This window comes from Octopus sinensis, linkage group LG21 (assembly GCF_006345805.1).
Source record: "Octopus sinensis linkage group LG21, ASM634580v1, whole genome shotgun sequence".
NCBI classification, from domain to species: Eukaryota; Metazoa; Mollusca; class Cephalopoda; order Octopoda; family Octopodidae; genus Octopus; species Octopus sinensis.
In genome coordinates this window covers 5,981,259-6,002,272 of record NC_043017.1, presented here as the reverse complement: position 1 = coordinate 6,002,272, position 21,014 = coordinate 5,981,259, and the positions used below count along the sequence as shown (strand labels likewise).

Here is a 21,014-nt window from a genome sequence, read left to right as displayed (position 1 = left end):
CATAAAGGATGATTGGTCTTCTTCTGTTGACCAGTGTGGGACAGAGGAGTAGAAGTTTGTTGTTTATTTTGGCAATTTCATAGCAATATGTAAAGTATACTAGCCATCTCAATATGGCTAACCACTAAGGGTGGGTGTTACTGTAGCTTTTAGCCCCAGGAGATCATCGTCTCCTGCTGGCTTTAGGCACACCTTTTTGTGCCCTTATGGTATTTGCAAAGATTTATTATTGATAGCAATATGTTTCTGCAGAAATGGTTTTTCCGGGTTTTAAGAAGTTATAGTGGACGAGTCCAGCAGTACACCACCAAAGAATCCTCATCACCTCCATTTTGAAGAGCTCGGGTTTAGGGAAGGCTTTGGTGGGTCCGAGGCTCGAGTAGAAGACACCTGCCCAAGGTGTCACGCAGCGGGATTGAACTCGGACCCATGCGGTTGGGAAGCAAGTTTCTTACTACGCAGCCACTCTTACGCCTATATATATATATATATATATATATATATAGTTAATCCAAACACAAAAAACACAACGCGAGGACGTGGAACAAATATAGTATTATTGGACGCTCAGGAAAGAAGGAAAGACGGAGGGTTTAACGTTTCGAGCGGAGTTCTTCGTCAGAAACATAGGAAAAGCAAAGATCCAGAGAAGGGAAGACAGAGGAAAAAAAATACATATTTTTATACATATATATATATATATATATATATATATACACACACACACATATACGTATATATACACATACACATATACGCATAAATGTCTGTCTTACTCTACATATATGTGTACGGTTTACATATGTACATATATATATATATATATATATCATGGACGCTTATATATTTGCATGCATACTAAGTTTGTGGCGGTGGGGACGGGCGCTAAGCGATGTTGTCAACAAATACATCGAACTATTTTTTTTATTAGTTTTCTTTCTTTTTTTTCCAATAAATTTCTGAAAATTTTAATGTAGCTTCTCGACTTTTAATGGTTTTTTTTTTTTTTTTTCACATTGGCTTTGTAAATCTGCATACAACGGAATGTTAAAAGATAATGAAAATACATTTTTATTAAACACATAGTCGCAATGTAAACATATTTTCTTAATGTAAAACTAACATGAAATTTTAAAATTACAACACTGACTTACCATAAAAACATAAGTGAGAACCAAATAAAAACAGCGCTTTTTTTTTTGTCTTTTATTCTCTTCTATTGTCTGTCTGTCACGTGACATGGCGTTCTATTTATTCCAGTTTGTCGTGTGTTGCAGCGTAACTAACGCTCAATACACCGCCGCCATTTTCTCTCGTCAATCACATCTCGCGCACCTCCTTCCTCTCGCATCTCCTTCCTCTCTTCTGCTTTCACTCCTTTCTTTGATTAATTAAATCACCTCCCTGACTCAAACTTCAACCATTAGATTCCTTTACACCTCTTTGCTGTTATATATTTATCTTGGTTTCAGGATACAGCATGTGCACAGCCAACAACGCAAAACAAACGAGCTCATCTGATTTTATATATTACGATACAGGCCGACACGCGCGCACATAACGTTGTGCATATAGGAATATGTACACACACATACATACATACGTACATACATACATACATACATACATACATACATACATACATACATACACACACACACACACACATACATACACACACATACACACATACGTACGTACATACATACATACAGCGTAAATACTTCCTTCTATCATGAATGACCATGGAATTGCACCTAGAAAGATCCCCTCCGAGGCACAATCCAACCAAGGTTGTTTATGGAAGGCCAACAGTCGCCCATGCATACCAGCCTCCACTCTTCACGCAATCAATGTTATCCAAGGTAGCAACGTGGAATAAAGTGTCTTGCTCAAGAACACGAGACACAATCGAACTCATTACTTCATGATTGTGAGCTCGACGCTCTAACCACCGAGTTACATGCCTTCACGTATACATGAATGGCCATACATATATACATAAACACACATATATATATATATAAATATATACATATATAAATGCACACATGCATATATACGTACACATTCAAACATGCATATAAACATACATGCATAGACAGACATATGCATTCATGTATATATATATATATATGTGTGTGTGTGTGTGTGTGTGTGTGTGTGTGTATTTATACACACACATGTGCATGAATGCATACACAAACACATACGCATATATATATATATACATGCACGCATATATATATGTATATGCACACAGACATGCATATGTATACATAAAGCACTGGAACAAGTTTAATGTCAGCTTAATCAGTTACTAAAACTCCAGTAAATTAACATTTTAATACAATTCACTATACAGCAATAATTGTTCTAATTACCAATTATATATGAAGATCACGTAATGAGTAGTTGATGAGTTGTGAATAAAATTATCGTTTCCTTAAAATTTTGGATCGAAATAATCGGCAGACGTGGTTGGAAACTTTCATTTGCTGCCGTGTCTTCTTTACACATTGGTAGGATATTTTGATTTTTAATCTAGCAGGAATTCTTAAGATATTATTCATAGCAATATTTCGTGGGTCTAGAGAGAATCTAGGTATTATGCACGTATTTCCTTGTGACATGCCCTTTTCAGTAGGACATATCTCTATTCGTGAGACCTGTTTCTTCCAGTATGACATATCTATTCATATCAATGTGATGCGCCTCATTTCTTATAACATATTGCTATTAATATAATGCGTCTCATTCCTTATGACGTATCTTTATCGATATGACGCATCTCATTCCCTACGACGTGTCTATCAATATACTGTGGCTCATTACCTACAACGCTTCTCTAAAAGTATGACGTCTCATTCACTACGATGCATCCCTGTCAGTATTTTGTGCCTCATTCCCTAAGATGCGTCTTTATCAATATAATACATCTCATTCTTTATGACATATCTCTACCAATATGGTATGTCCTATACACTATGACGTACCTCTATCAATATGATCTGTCCCATTCACTATGACGGATCTATATCTCCATGAAAATGATATATTAATGACATACCCTTCATAATGCAACGTATTTCTGCAAATATGGCATATTTCCCTTAAATGTGACACGTCATTATTAGCATGACATTTCTTTATCAGTGTCATATCCACTCCTAGGTGACATGTCTTTCCAGTTTTTGCTTCAGACATTGGAATGCACTCGTGCTTGGTGGTGGTGGTGGTGGTGGTGGTGAGGCGGGGGTGAGACGTCTTGAAGGATTTAATTGAACAAACAAATCGGCTCAAGTACTTATTTTTCAAAGTATTCTGCTTATACTGTCGTCTCTTTTGCCGAATCACTATGTTACAGAGACGTAAACGAACTAACACCTATTAGATATCTCTTCCAGTTATTTTCTATGTAAAGGGAGAATGGGTTTCCGTAATTTTCTAGTACCTTACGATAAAAAGTGATTTTTAGGTAACTCATAATTAAGTTAGCAAAGTAGGGGGCCATTCTCGTACCCATCACAATCCCCGAAAACTGCCTCTATAAGTTGTCATTGAATACGAAAAAGAATACGTTGTGCTAACGATTCTATTCGTTTGTCGTCTGGCAGAATAAGGATTTTAAGTTTTAGCACAAGGCCAGCAATTTCTGGGTAGAGGGTAAGTCGATTACATTGATCCCAGAACTCAAGAAGTACTTATTTAATCGACCCCGAAAGGATGAAAGGCAAAGTTGACCTCGGCGGAATTTGAACTCAGAACGTAAAGACGGACGAAATACCGCTAAGCATTTTGTCCGGCGTGCTAACGAGTCTGCAGCTCGCCGCCTTTAATAATAATAATGATAATAATAATAATAATAATAATAATAATAATAATAATGGTTTCAAATTTTGCCACAGGGGCAGCAATTTTGGTGGGGGGTATGAGTGAATTACATCGATCCCAGCGTTCCACTGGTACTTATTTCATCGCCCCCGCCCCCGAAAGGATGAAAGTCACAGTCGACAATAATAACAAAGAGGGATGTATGTACAAAAAAGTTAATAGAAATTATAAAAAAAAGGATATAGTAACATTTAAAGGGGCAGATTATATTGCCGTGAAGGTTAAAGGATTCCGTCAAGAAATAATAGAGGCAGACAGAAACGCAATAATAAATACAAATTTAAGCAGCCGTGAAAGTAGTAGCAGCAGTAGTAGTAGTAGTAGTAAACATATGTTAACTATAGACTATAAAATGAAAGGTAGTAAGTTTCTTTGCTTTTCCCCGTCTTGGTCTAAAGAATGATTTGATGTGATAGGTAAGCAGTACTGATGTTCTAAGAAATTTGGAATGCTGTATAAGATGCATAATATATTTTGTGGTTTAAGAAATAGACAGTGTTGAAGAATGCGCTTATGTTTACAATGATATCTTTCATATATTTTGCTTTGTGTGGCATATACCTGTTATCATGTAGCTCACCTATGTGTTAGTGTGTGTGTGTACATATATACACACATTCATACATGTGTGTGTATTAGTTGGTAATAGATGATGTTGCGTTTCGTTTTTCTCTCTTTGTGGTATTGGTAAAAATCAAGCTGTTTGTACAGGACAAAGATAAGACTAAATTCTTTGTTCACTGTGCATAGGTTTAGGTGAACCAGGAATTTAAAAGTGTGAGGTATTGATAAATTAGACAAAAGAAACGGTGTCGAATAGCGGGGATTGAATTAGCACATAAAGAAGCGATGACAGAGGTAGGAACTGAAGACTATAAATACATGGGTACAATAGATTGAAATAATACAGGACAAAGAAAAGTGTAACGAAAGAAATATCTAGAAAGGAACATTACATGAGGTTGAACCAAGTGCTTAAATCTAAGCTGGATAGGAAAAATGTATCTCTAGGTATTAAAGATGTTTTGATGTACAGCTGAGGAGTTTTGAAGAAGAACATGTGAAGTTGGATAATAGAATAAGCGACAATAGACTCGATAAACAATATGGAGTATAAGATATACCAATTGGATGGATATACATTCTCTATAACAAAAAGGAAGTATATTGATTAGTTCTGTGGAGAGTTTATGGTGTAGAAAAATGTGATGAATAAAGTGTGTAGATTGGTGTGTAAGAAATAGTTTAGAACCTCCGATTGAAAAGGAGGTGAAATAAGCGGCAATAGGAAAAAAAAATCATAATTTGTAACACTTGAATAATTCAAGAGAAGCCATATTGAAAATATTGGCGTATATATATATTTGGAAGAATTTTTTTTAGCAAAATAAATGTTTTGATATGGTAAAATTCCTGTAATAAAATTAGATCTAAAGGCTAAAAATGAAACATACTGATCGTTTATAGCAGAAAAATTGACTCGTAAAACATACATATCATTGTATCAGGCTTCATGTTGTTATTGTTATTGATGTTGCTGTGTAGCCCTAGGTTAGACATGATCCAATCGACGTATAACATTTACGCAGTCTCCTGAACCATTTAGGCTCTGGATATATCATAACCTCCGCCTATTTCGGATCCACCCTACATATTCTGACTCGCATTCGTTAGTTGTAGTTATCCGTGACCATCCGTCAATGTTAGACCGACGTTCTTGTCTTGACAACATTATGTCTAAACTGGTACTCCGTCGGTTTCGACGACGAGCTTTCCAGCTGATCCGATCAATGAAACAGCCTACACGTGAAATTAACGTGCAGGTGGCTGAGTACTCCACAGACAGATACGCGTACCCTTAACCTAATTTTCAAAAGGATTCAGCGTGACACAGATTGCAACAAGACTGGCCCTTTGAAAAGCAGGTACTTCTCATTTTGGCCAGCTAAGTACACTGAGGCGATGTGAAATAAAGTGTCCTACTCAAGGACACAACGTGTGCGCTGCTGGGAATCGAGCTCACGACCTTACACATCGTAAGCCGAATACCGTAGCCCCTAAGACACGTGTCCCCAAATCATCTAACATTATGATCACATATGAGTTACCTAATATATTTGTTTATTCTAAAAACGTTTAGGGAGATTTACTGTTGTTTCTAGCAAGTCAAGCGATTCGTTACCAGCTTCTTCCTTCTTAGCACCGTAAGTTCCTTGTAGATAAGATCTGTGTCTCCAGTGGAAGTTCCGAAATGAGAGAAGAAAGGTGAAAGTGCAGCAACATTTTTTCCAGGAGAATGAAGTAAACTGTCTCAGAACTTTCGTGAGAAATGATATAATATGGCGCAGATTGTACACTGTAAATTGTGTGATATGAACCATATGATACAAACCACAGACTTCCAGTAGTTGGAGAGTTGAAAGGCTGTAAAATGCTTTGGTGTTTCAATATTGCATCAGAGAGAGAGAGAGTGATAGAGAGAGGAGGGAAAAGTTGACTAAATTTTTCTGAGAAATGTCTATACTTTCTACTTGCCACATGTTTGTATGTATGTATGTATATATATACATACAGGTTTGGTGATGCAAATAGGAAAAATACAACTCAAAACATGTGTGTGTGTGTGTGTGTATATATATATATATTTGATATTTTAATAGAAGCAACAGAGTGACTCAAGGGCCGAAACTTTCGTGCGTTGGCACTTCTCAGTTTGATAATTGCTAACGCACGAAACTCTCGGCCTTCCAGTCACTCTGAATTTTCCACTAAATATCAATAGATTACATGTGTGTGTGTGTGTGTGTGTAAGTGCAATGCACAATATATAGATTTATGTAATCCAGTGGTAATCACAAATACGCTCCTTTTAGGGGACCCGGCTACAAACCACATTACAGCGAAACGGCCGTCATCCTATGGATATCAACTGAAATAAATATGCTCATTCTGACAGCCTCTCTCTCTCTCTCTCTCATTATATATATATATATGTGTGTGTGTATGTATGTATTCGTAATGAGATAAAAAAAATCAAAGCTGTGTAGATTTTAGAACATTTATAGATAGGTCTTACAGCTGTTTCCAGGATATTTATTATATCCCTCCATCGGAGACGGTGTGAGAGGATGGTTAAGTAATAGTTAATTTAGATAGGATACCAAATAGAGAGTGAGGTGGAGGAAAGAAAATAGATGTGAGATATGTAGGGATATTGTATTTGTAGATCCATTTTTTAGGCAGAATGGTACATATGTAAGATTCCAAACCTGGTACTTAACTATGGTATATCTATAGCACTTATTCAGCATTACCTGACACCTTTGGGTCTCAATGACACCATTACTTCTCTTAACCTCCTATATATATAGGAAGTGAAAAAGTCTTTAACGTTTCGAGCCTATGCTCTTCCACAGAAAGGAACACAGAACGAAACAAGGAGAGAAAATGAAGAATGTGTAGAGGCTAGCGATCTAAAAAGGAACACACGAGTTGATATGTATAAGGAAAATAAGACAAGGTAGAAAATGCTAAAATAATTTTATTATGAAAGACATTTTAGTGCCGGTTTCAGTCATTGAGACTTTTTCAACTCTAAGTATGGAAAACAAATTGGGGAAAAATTAAATGCAAAGTTTTGTTTTTAAATATTTCCATAGTATTCAAAGACAAGAGGCATTTTACTTGTTTCTGTCATATATATACACACACACACATACACACACATACATAAACACACACATACACACATACATACACACATACATACACACAGGCACGGGACCAGGCGGTTAAGGTGTCACAATCAGGATCGCAAGATTGTGATTTCGATTCCCAGGCCCCTGCCATACGTTCTGTCCTTGAGCAAAACTCTTTATTTCACCTTTCCTCCCAATCCACCCAGCTGTGAATGCGACGGACCGGTGTAACGTTCAGGGTAGGTGTCGGCCTGCTCACCAATCCAGTGGGTTAGCATCATTCGAAAGCTACTACAGCAATGAAAGGAAGGGCATTGTGATCAGCGATGTATAACATCCGATAGCCTAGTAGATACAATGACATATACATACTTACAGTCACCATCTGTGTAGAACAGTGAAAGACTAACCGTGACCATCACCACAGAGAGATCAATTCTTTACCATTCAGTAACAGAATAATTGTGACTACCACTGTAAAGTGGAACGGCAAAAATCACATTCAGATTTATTCATTAAGATATAAGTTTTATAGAAATAAAAATAGTACAAAATCTATGTGAAATACAGTAGAATATGTTTCTATGGTAACAAGTAAAAAAAAAAAAATAATAGCAAAATTTGCAGAATGGAAGACAATAATAGTAAATAGTGTGTGGTGGTGGGATGGGGTGGAGTTGGGGAGGGCGAGTGGGCAGCATGGGAACAACAACAACAACAACAACAAAGATATGACGACCACTGCTAGCGTAATCTTCAACAACAACAACGACAATAATAAATGCTGCAGCCAAGAATAACGACAAGAGGAAAAAATATAAAAAAAGACATAGCTAGCTAAAACAACAACGACAACGACAACAACAACAACAACACCGACTACTACAATAATGGCTGTAAAGATAACAACAACAACAACAACAACAACAACAAAAACAACTGCAACAATAGGTGTCAGACATGTAACACTGCCGGCAGCAGTAACTAGAATAATCACAAATAAACAAACAGAAGTAACTACTACTACTACTACTACTACTACTACTATTGTAACAACTGGCACAGTGATGGTAATGGTAGTAGTAGTGGTAGTAGTTCTAACGCAACCATGTAAGAGAGAGATTTCAAAAGCCTCTTTTGATGGAGAATTTGTTAATTCCAATCAGAACATCTGTAATTTGTTTGAAGTGCATTAAAAAGCACATGTGGTACGCCACCTGCATTCACCCCCAGACGTTCTTCTTTTTTAATTTTATCATGCCGCTCTTCCTATACTACCACATGTAATAGTATATGTACCACTACATTTGCCACCACGCTGTCGACCTTTATCGCCACATGTGCTTAAACACACACCCAACCTGTACCTCCACGTGTAACACATGATATCTGCCTATGGCTACCACATATACCGCTCCATCTACTTGTACCATTACATGTTGTGTACCACCTGCCTATACCACCACATGTGCCGCACTACTTGCCTGTACAATCACATGTTCCACATCACTCGTTTATACCACAGCATGTTGCCTGGCCTATCCTATACCACCACACGTAAGCCACACCTTGCTTTTACCGGCCACATGTGGTTCACCACATTATACTATCACACGTTCCAGACAACCTACCCATCTAATAATAAAGTGGTTGCCCGATCAACTAGAAATAGCACCCAAATCTGCCCATCACCTTCAGAAATATAGACGCAATACCCGTTATAGTCTATGGTATACGATGTCTGAAAATAAGACGTAATACTTAGGACGGGATACATTCGATCATAGATCTGTATGACCGGGGTGGACTTAGGGAAAAATTACTACATCTAATACCACAGCATCGTATGATCATTGCAATGTTAAACTAATGCTAATTAATCTTGAATAATCAGTGACGATGACCTTTGATGATGACCTTTCGTAACGACCTTTTGTAATGATTTTTTCCTTCTGACCTTTCATGGTGATCCTTCATATTGCTAATATTTTTGTTTATTCGTTGTAACGAAGACAATATCCACTGAAGCTAGAAATCAGAAAATATGAAAAGTCGATAACTGTTTATAGAATAGTAATGCAGCTTAGTCCAGAATTACTGCTTGTGTATTTAGGGAATGAAAAAAAAATCTATCCTCTTGCGTGGACATTATACACCAAGAACTCACGTAGAAATTTACTTTCTATCTAGTTCCTCCATTTGCTAGATATGGCAGCCAAATATTAAATCATTGTCTTAAAAGGAAAAAAAAGTGGAATATACAGGATAATATATTTCTAGAAACATTTCAGTGAAAGGTGACCTGAGACTAAACAACAATGTAAATCGTATCTAAGAAAAAGGGGGGAACCTTTTCAACTTTTACTCGACATCTCTTTTAATTCATTTATATTCTGTTCCCCTTTTTTCCTTCTCTACAAGAAATGGCAGCCAAAGCTAGTTGGTAGTATAAAGCGGATGGATATTAGCCTACCCGCTTTATATACCACTGTCAGAGCTTTAGGTGGGCAAGACTAGCATACCATTGTGTAACATCATAACGTGGTCTTCGGATGGTAGCAGTAAAAACAACCCTTGTACATCGTCATTTGCCCCTTGGGTAGTAGGAGGAGTATATTACCCTGTTTAACAAGGTGTGAAATTCTGGGTGTGGGGGTTACTCTATTATATCGACCCTCGCGCTTGACTGGTACTTATTTTATAGACCCCGAAAGGATGAAAAACGAAGTCGACCTCGGCGGAATTTGAACTCAGAATACCACCCTTTAATTGATTTATATCGTGATATGCCTAACACAACTCCTGGCTTTACATCATTACCTGGTCTTTTGGTAGTAGCACGCCACCCTGTTTAACCCCACCAGCTTACTTGATAGTAGGACTAGCACACTACCTTGGTTAACATCACCACCTAGTCACTGGGTGGTAGTATAAAGCGGATGGATATTAGCCTACCCGCTTTATATACCACTGTCAGAGCTTTAGGTGGGCAAGACTAGCACACCATTGTTTAACATCATAACGTGGTCTTCGGATGGTAGCGGTAAAAACCAGGGGTCTATTTGGCCCTTCAGGGTTCATATTAGATTTTGTTGTTAAGATACATGGGCAATAAACGGGGTATGTTTCTTCAATACACAATATTTAAACACTTTTTATGCAAACCCTAATATTTAATCATAAAAATATTATAAGAGCTTTTAGCCATCGAATGGCGATGAAGGACCCCACTCCCTGAGGAAACTCGGAATCAAAGGGTCCATAGGTAAAATATCATTGAGAACCAGTGGTTTAACACAACTTATTCGGTGGTAAATCTGAATCATCACCTGCAAAGGTGAAGGCCATTACTTCTCTCATGAGAAGAGAAAAAATAACTTTCGTTTCTTACACTTCACCGGTCTTTGCGTCCTCGATGTTTCTGACTCATATTTTTCCTCTTCTAATATACCTGAGGGTGAAGGCGGCGAGCTGGCAGAATCGTTAGCACGCCGGGTGAAATGCGTAGCCGTATTTCGTCTTTCGTTACGTTCTGAGTTCGAATTCGGCCAGTGTCGACTTTGCCTTTCATCCTTTCGGGGTCGATAAATTAAGTACCAGTTACGCTCTGGGGTCGATATAATCGACTTTATCTGTTTTTCTGTCCTTGTTTGTCCCCTCTGTGTTTAGCCCCTTGTGGGCTGTACAAAAATAGGTATTTCATCTGTCTTTACATTCTGAGTTCAAATTACCGCCGAGGTCGACTTTGCCTTTCATCCTTTCGAGATCGATTAATTAAGTACCAGTTGCGTACTGGAGTCGATCTGATCGACTGACCCCACCTTCCCAAAAATTTCGGGCCTTGTGCCTAGAATAGAAAAGAATATACCTGAGAGTTGATAGAGACCTGCCAAAAATCACGAGTTTTAAGGAGCGTTTGTGTGTCCTTAATGAAAACCCTATGTTGACATACCTTTCTGCAGGTACCATTACCTTTTACCTTTACTTGTTTCAGTCATTTGACTGCGGCCATGCTGGGGCATCGCGATAAGGGTTTTTAATCGAACGAATCAACCCTGTGACATTTTTTAAGCCTGGAACTTATTCTATCGGTCTCTTTTGTCGATCCGCTAAATTACAGGAACATAAACACATACTAGCAATGGTTGTCAAGTGGTGATGATTTGTGGGGATACAAACATTTCAAACACAAAAACACATACGACGGGGCTTTTTTCAGTTTTTGTTGCCCTTATCCACCGGGAAGGCTTTAGTCGACTCGATGTTATAATAGAAGACACATGCCCAAGATGTCAAACTGAGGGACTGGAGCCAAGACCACATGGTTCTGAAGCAAGCTTCTCAACCACACAGCCACACCTACACCATTGTAGAAGAAAAGCAAACTTCATGATGAAGAAATCTAACATGGAAACTGCATATATATAGATAGATCCTACCGGTAGCAGGATACGAACCCGAGATTGCCTAGTTTTCAAAATCGATATATTTTCCTCTAAGCTAGCTGAAACTTCTGTCCTATTAGCTCTTAAAAAAAAAACTATTAATAGCTAAGACATAATTTCATAATATTTATAGAAATGGTCCATAGTTTTTGGACGTTGAAGTGTTATCTAGGATCAAAGAGCCGCCATCTATTTAATGTTTAATAAAGTTTTATTTCAAATTTCGTTATTAGATATTTTCCCCATCACATTATAGTTTCGAAATAAGATAATTACAAAAATATAATTACAACAAAAATACGAAGACAAAATTGTACAAAAAAGATCTTAATTCTTCATCAACATTTGTGTTTTTAATGTTCTATTGTAAGTGGACGGTTGAAGGAGGCGGGGGTAATCACATTTCATATACTGAAACTTAACTATAAACCACTGATGAGGCCTCTATGTGACGCCCGAAATGCTAGAAGTAGCAACTGAATTCCTTTAAATTACATCCTAGAGTCGTAAAAGAAAGGCAAAGCAAAATGTAATTCTATAAATAGTTTTGGATGGCGTATTAGACGCACCCCAATTTCAGCTGCACATATTTATGGATGGAAAATAATGTATTGAAGCTTATAGAAGGCCCAGCATCGTACGTAGTAGTAGTAGTAGTAGTAGTAGTAGTAGTAGTATAGGGAAACACGCTGTACCAGCGTTGCTGTTGCCACCATTTGTTGGCGATTCCTTATTCTTGGCAGATCTTTGCACCACACAGACAACCCTCCGACCTTTGGATCTATTTGAGTAGACACTGCTGGTCAAAGTTTTACGAGGTCAGAATGCAAGTCCTACCATAGCTTTTTTTTTACGACACGCAGAGAAAACATTGGGTTTGTTATTTGGTATGCCAGTTCTAACAACACTAGAAAAACGTGATATGAAGTGTTTTGCTCAAGAACATTATACGCCGTTTGATCCGGGAATCAGACCTACGATCTGGCGACCTAATGATTAGGGTGTTACCATAATCATTAGATTATGGCAACACCCTAATCATTAAGCCACGTGTCTTCACATATAGGACCCGCAATAATTCTTCTGAGACATCTTATCACGTAGGAAGAAAAGTGTGTTTTATATGCCATTAAATATGTAATTGACTTAACTACTCCTGGGTAAAAGTTTTAAAAATCTGCATCTCTCTGCCCAACATTTTGAGCCAGTGTGGAAGAGTAGACTCATGAAACCAGTGTAACCTCAAGCTCAAATTCACGGCCTACACACATCAGATCGTGGTTGGTGGAGAGGACGTGCTGATCCCTTCCTGCTGCAGTTAACTAAGCATAGGCAATCCAATCCATCCATACATATGCACATGTGCATACACATACTGTGCATATACATACATAAAAAATGTACCAGTTGAGCACTGGGGTCGATGTAATCGATTCAACTACTCCTAATTCTGAGTATAAAAACTGTACCCCCTTGCTAAGCTATGTTGAGGTAGTGTAGCAGAGTAGCCTCATCAAACCAGTATGGTCTCAAGCTCAGATTCATGGCTTACACACCACACTGTGGCTGGTGGAGTGGACATGCCGAATGCTTCGTCCCGCAGTTGGCTACACAAAAGCAATCCAAACCTAAAATACGATATAAAAGAAGTTGAGTTTACTATGGCTGCACTGCATTGGTTTACAGACGTCCTTAACCGGACCTAACCTAGGGTTAAACAACAGCAACAACAACAACAACAACAAGTAATGTCCCACTGGCATTGATAACTTTTCCATTGACATTATGTCTCGATGGAAACCGTTAACCTTTCTCTTTATTGCAGAAACCAGAGTTTGCTGGAAATAAGTCAAGATGTGAATGCGGAAAGTACGTCTTCGCACACATGCTACATCCAAGCTGAAGAGAATCATCAATCATGCTAACAAACTGGCTCATTTGCAATTTGGAACTTTTTAACATTTCCAAGAAAGTTTCTAACAACAGATTTAAATATTTGCCAGGCTTTTAAATCAACTGCAGACATATTGTTCACAAAATTGTCATCTCTCATCACTTCTCTAATTTGTGGTCCAACAAAAAATGTCAGCGTTTTATTTTGATGCCTGTTAAAACTGAAAACCAAAGGCAAACTTATTTAAATACTCTTCCATCTTTATTAGAGAGTTTTTTGTTGTTGTTGTTGTTGAGTGTTTTTTTTTTGTTTGTTTTTTGTATGCATGTGTTCTTTTCGCAAAATATTCCAAACACTTTATATACAAGGAGTGGCTGTGTGGTAAGTAGCTTGCTAACCAACCACATGGTTGCGGGTTCAGTCCCACTGCGTGGCATCTTGGGCAAGTGTCTTCTGCTATAGCCCCGGGCCGACCAATGCCTTGTGAGTGGATTTGGTAGACGGAAACTGAAAGAAGCTTGTCGTATATATGTATGTATATATATATATATATATATATATATATATATATATGTGTGTGTGTGTGTGTTTGTCCCCCTAGCATTGCTTCACAACCGATGCTGGTGTGTCTACGTCCCCGCCACTTAGCGGTTCGGCAAAAGAGACCGATAGAATAAGTACTGGGCTTACAAAGAATAAGTTCCGGGGTCGATTTGATCGACTAAAGGCGGTGCTCCAGCATGGCCGCAGTCAAATGACTGAAACAAGTAAAAGAGTAAAAGAGTAAGAGTAATGTCTGTAAAAGTACCTTCTTTAGACCTGCTACAGACAACTGTAGTAATAACAATAAAAATAAAAAAAAAAAAAAAACTTGGCCAAGTCTCATTTCTAAGATGGTCAATGTATCGTGTAGAAAGAAAAGTCACATGTGTCAGCTTCGCTTTGCTCCAGACGGTGAAGACACAAACATTTTGTATAACCACCGTGAAGTCTATATGAAAATGAATACGATTAATTTTGAATTAGCACAATGAAACAAATTCTAACAATTCTAAGCATTCATTTGTTTCAGACAGTTTTACAGAATAACCAGAATTTCTATAGAACTTACAGACGTTCCATTATACAGTAAGACTGCTTCCATGTTTCCCTTTGAACAATCAATAAACGATCTCCAATTATATTCTGCGTACGGGATGTCAGTTTGCTCAATTATTCCATTAAAATGTTTACAGTAAATAAGAGAGAGACGCACAGACAGTCGACTCCTGGACTAAATATCTTACAGTATTTAATTCCAACGCATCTACATATAAAAAGCGCGTGGCTTAGTGGTTAGAGTATTCGGTTCACGATTCGTAATGTCGTGAGTTCGATTCCCAGCGGTGCAACTGTGTACTTGAGTAAGACACTTTATTTTCCGTTGTTGCAGTCCACTCAGCTGGCAAGAACTTCTTGTGCCTGCATTTCAAAGAGCCCACCCTTATCACAGTCTGTGTCACGCGGAATCTCCATGAGAACTACGCTAAGGGTTCTCATGTCTATGCAGTGCTCTGTCACTTTCACGCTAATTTCACGAGCTTCCTGTTTCGTTGATTGGATCAACTGGAATACGCGTCGCCGTGACCGACGGAGAACCAAACCATCTATGTATGCTGTGTTCAAATTACGAGCACCTGTAATGACTGTGTGCTTAACAAGTTTACTTCTTAACTACTCGGTTTCGGTTTCAATTCCACGGCATGTTTCATTGAGCTCTAGGGTCTATCCGATCAATCATCTTTAAAACTGTTTGGAAGGGGAAAATGATCACAAGAAGCTCGCTTTGTAATCACGAGGTTTCAAGTTCAGTCTTACTGCGTGGCAAGTGTATTCTACTAAATCTCCGGGCCGACCAATGTTTGATGAGTGAATTTAGTAAACGGAAACTGTGCGGAAGCCCTCCTATTTCTCTCTATGCATATGTGTGTGCGTCTTTGTTTGTCCCCACCCTCACTTAACAACTGATACTGGTTTGATTACACCTTTGTAACTTAATAGTATGGCAAAAGGTATCGTTAGAATTAGTACCAGACTTTAAAAATAGTTACTGGGTCAATTTGTCCAACTAAACTCTTAAAAAGGGGTGCCCCCACCCTTAGCCACAGCCAACACAAACCCACATATTAATTGTAAAGTAAGAAAGTTAGAATATAATCTAAGATATGAAGGAGAGTCATCTGTTATCTCCGCTCACCCACCTGTCGAAAAATTATGTAAAATATAAAGTCTGCGGTGTAGATAAAAGCTTAAGTGAATATTTGAGCGTTTTTATTGAAAAGAAATTTACAATGATATTTGGTTAAAATCCTCTAGAGGAACACGATGGTTTAATCAACAGTTTTAAAATATCAACACATCCTTATAATACGATGCTACGACAGGCAACTGAAGCAGTTTGCAGACATGAGGACGAACCTTGTATTAACTGCAAATACAAACATGGTAACACCAATGCACTACACATAAGGAGAGTATATATCCCACACCATAAATCAGTCACCTTCATGTGAGTGTGCACGTATACACATGTATTTGTGTATACAAATATTTTTTGCCATAACGATTAACTACGACTTGCAAGAATCCAATGTTAACAGACTTTTGCTCGGGGCAGATATTTCAAACAAATTTTGAAGCAACTTTAATACATGACGTACGACGTCTCCAATAACTTAATGCGCTATGGACAAAATGATAAGAAACGCACGTTTTTCATTAATTTCTCCCAGACTGTCGTTATTATTTTTTTATTATGAGAAATGTTTTGCTTCGTAAAAAATTTAATTTATCTCAGATTATGTCATGCTGATGATTTCTAAAACGAATGAAATAGTGAAATACATGATAAGCACAAACTAAAAATTTTAAGAAGTTCGTAATAACCAAGCAATAAGAAAAATTAAATATTTGAGTTCTATGTTCTTTGCATCTTCATCTTTATTCCCCAATTTCAAAATGGCTGTGTGGTTAAGAAGCTCGCTTTACAACCACGTGGTTTCGGGTTTTCTTTCACTCACTGTGTGGCAGGTTGGGCAGACCAGTGCCCTGTGAGGGAATTTGGCAGAGCGAAACCGTGTGAAAGCACGTCATACGTAATTGTGTGTGTGTGCGTGTTTCTGACCACCTAACAGCCGGTGATGGTTTGTTTAAGACCCTGTGACCGAACGGTTTGGCAAAAGAGGCTGACAAAATAAGCACGAGACTTCAAAAAAAAAAAAAAAAGCGTAATGGGGCCGATCTGTTCATCTAACAAAATACGGCCCCAAGGCGATACTGCAACATAAGCGCATTCCAATGACTGAAGCAAGTAAAAGATGAAAGACGATATTAAGCGGACATATTTAAAGTTGAAAGTCAATCAAATAAGAAAGAGACAAGAAGAGAAGAAAAAGACAAAACGGTGAAGAAACGACAATTGCTTGAGGCTTATGGAAGCTCACCAGTAAATGGTTTTTAACAGATGAAATGGATTTGTGTCTGTGACGGAAACGTTGACATTTCATAAATATAACGTAGCATTAGGAAATAGGTGAAGGCGCCTGGCTTAGTGGTTAGGGTGTTGCATCCACGATCTTGGGATGGTGAGATCGATTTCTGAGACCGAGCGGTGTGTTGTGTTCTTGAGCAAAACCCTTCAGTTCACATTGTTCCAGTCCACTCAGCTGTAAATGGGTACACCCTGCGCTGAGCTAGTCTTGTGATCAGGGGGAATGTTGGCCTGTTCGCCTAGCCAGCGGGGTGGCTGTCATTCAAAAGCTAAAACGATGTAAAGTGCATTGTGACCAGCGATTTATAAAACCATCTGATCACGCTATTAGGAAATAAACGGGGAGTGAATATAAACAGATTTTTATGCTTTAAATGGCCGAAATCAGTTTTCCTTGAAGGAACCATATCAGTTTCGATATACGGTCCCAGATCATTAACTGCCCAAATAAGGAAATACTCCGAAATGCAAAAGCAGACTTTCAGAACGTAAAGACAGACGAAATACCTATTTCTATTTCTTTACTACCCACAAGGGACTAAACACAGAGAGGACAAACAAGGACAGACAAACGGATTAAGTCGATTATATCGACCCCAGTGCGTAACTGGTACTTATTTAATCGACCTCGAAAGGATGAAAGGCAAAGTCGACCTTGGTGGAATTTGAAGTCAGAACGTAACGGCAGACGAAATACTGCTAAGCATTTCGCCCGGTGTGCTAACGTCTCTTTTCTATTCTAGGCACAAGGCCCGAAATTCTTTGAGGGTAGCGTGGAGAGGGGAGGCTGGTATGCATGGGCGTCTACTGGTCTTCCATAAACAAACTTGCTCGGACTTGTGCCTCGGAGGGTAACTTTCTAGGTGCAATCCCATGGTCATTCGTGGCCGAAGGGGGTCTCCGAGTATAGTATGTGTGTGTAATAAAGGAGACAAGTGTTTGGAAGAATCTATCGTAGAAAACAAAGAAAGCATGTATCGATTTGATCGTTTAAGACGACTTCTTCGAACTGGAATAAAAGAAACATTGCTAAAAATTAAATTAAACTTTCATAATAACCATTCCTGGAAGTGCATAAGTATCACCTTGTGTTCTAACTCGTGCTAGCTGGTTGTCCTACTTGCTACCGACATGCATAAATCAAGACAAAAAATACGACACTCGGTGATTTTTATAAGAAAAAATAATATGCACTTCCAGGTCTGATTATTATGAAAGTTTAATTTAATTTCTATCAATTTTTCTTTAATTCCAATACGAAAAAGTCGTCTACAACGAGCGAAATCGATAGATATTTTCTGTGATAAAGTCTTCAAACGCTGTCATTTTACCACATATTTTTGCAACATATACCTACTCGTGTGTATCCGCTTAACAGTTTAAATGCGTACGCATACACTAGTATTTGATCATAGCTTTATTCGGCTCGTCACTCGAGCACGTGCAAGTTTAGGTGACCGAAACCTGAGGAGCGAGGTGAGGTTCGTATGACGTGCTTACGAAGGTTTAGGTCGTATCGCGATGAACCAGACTTATTAAATACTAATTGGTGAACTCGTGTCAAATGTGCTGAGTAACTCTTTCTTTCATTTGTCCACTTTATATATATGTGTGTGTGTGTGTGAGTGTGGAGGCGCAATGGCCTAGTGGTTAGGGCAGCGGACTCGCGGTCGTAGGATCGCGGTTTCGATTCCCAGACCGAGCGTTGTGAGTGTTTATTGAGCGAACACACCTAAAAGCTCCACGACACTCCGGCAGGGAGTGGTCATCCCTGCTGTACTCTTTCACCACTCTTTCTTTCACTCTTTCTTCTGTTGGCCTGCTCGCTTAGCCAGCGGGGTGGCATCATTCGAAGGCTAAAACAATGGTCTGGTCGGTCACGTGATATATATATATATATATATATATATATATATATATGTTTATACCTTAGTGAGTGAAGCAAGAGATTTACGAGATAAAAACAAGACTTATAAATACTAGGATCGATATGACTAACTTAAACCCTTCGGGCTACGTTTCAGCATAGCTGTAATCAAATGAATAATGTAAATATACATACATGCATATATAAAGTTAGATAAGGCCGGTTTACGTCCATAAAGCGCTTAGCTTTACAGCGTATCTTCAGCGCTTTATGGACGTGAAACCCAGGGTAATAATCCTATAAACAGGCCTTATCTAACTTTATTTATATTATATACTGCTCTATAACTTAGAGTGTGCTTCTCTTTCAGATTTATGTTTGACCAATGAAACATATATATATTTATATATATATTTGTATGTGCAAATATTGACTCGTCGAAAAATATGCAGTTCGACTAAGAGAATATATAATGCTTGGAAACAGTTGTGGAACCAGTTAGAATAAATAGAGGTTAAGGGTTGGTATTTCAATAGCTTCTTCCTTTTAAGTTACAAAATTGATTTATATATATATATATATATATATATATATATATATATATATATATATATAGAGAGAGAGAGAGAGAGAGAGAGAGAGAGAGAGTAGTGAGAGAAAAGAAAGTAAGGTTAGTGGTAGAAAGGAGGGAGGAAGAAAGAGAGAAATTAGCATCAAACAGTAGAGGTGTAATGATGTGAGTATAGAGAATTACTATAACGAACATCCTTTTTTTCTTTTGTTGCTAGCGCTGTTGGAAGTAGTTCACACGATTAAAATTGGGGTAAAAAGGATAAAAGAATAAAACGTAAAAGTCTGGATGTATGCAACGAATATGTGTGAATAATGGTGACTAAAAACATATTACCAGAGGTAATGCGGCTAAATGTAAAATGTAAAATATCTTACCTTAGACGACTCTGCATAGCTGAAGAAAAATAAAACCGGTGATGTATGAAAAGATTCCTTGAAAAAGATTGCTTACATTTACAAAAGGCTGCATTAGATTTAGTATGAAAATAGCAGGATTGTGCAGCAATGAACTATAATAGCAGTTAAATTTTAAAAAACGAAAGAAAATTAGCATCATTAGTAAAAGTAACAATTAAAGAGGTGAAAGATTACACACAATATATGTGTATATATGCATATACACAGGCGTGGAGAAAAAGAATATATATTTATGAGAACGTTTCTCTCTCAGGAGAAACATTGCTAACGTACTGCAGTTCTTTAAGAAAAAGTTGCACAATTAAGAAAAACAGATGCACAGTTCAGGAAACAGATGCACAGTTAAGAAAACAGATGTGCAATTAAGACTCTTTAAATGTCAAACTGTTGCACTAAAGGTTTCCGAGGTGACACAAATTCCATTTGTTTTGTGTTTTATGTAATACAATCCTCAATGGGAAAAATTCGGAATAAAACTTCCGAGGATCTTCCAGGAGCATATATGGAAATACAGCGATCAACCTCTCCCCAGTAGTACAATTAAAACAGTGATGAGCTAGGTAATGGTAGTATTGTGAAGTTTTTATCAAGTAGCGATAACGGGGTGATAGCACTGTTACCGGTATCGGTGTTATAGCATCTTGGTGGTTATGTAAACGGCGGTGACGATGTTGTTAGTAGTGGTAGAGGTGTGGTG

General features: G+C 38.0%; 1 protein-coding gene across 1 annotated transcript in view; it reads right to left on the bottom strand.

Annotated features, from left to right (window-relative positions):
- Nucleotides 1-21,014, bottom strand: part of LOC115222753 (rhomboid-related protein 3-like) — a 425,612-nt gene that overhangs the window by 371,704 nt on the left and 32,894 nt on the right. The gene's annotated exons all lie outside the window — the stretch shown is intronic.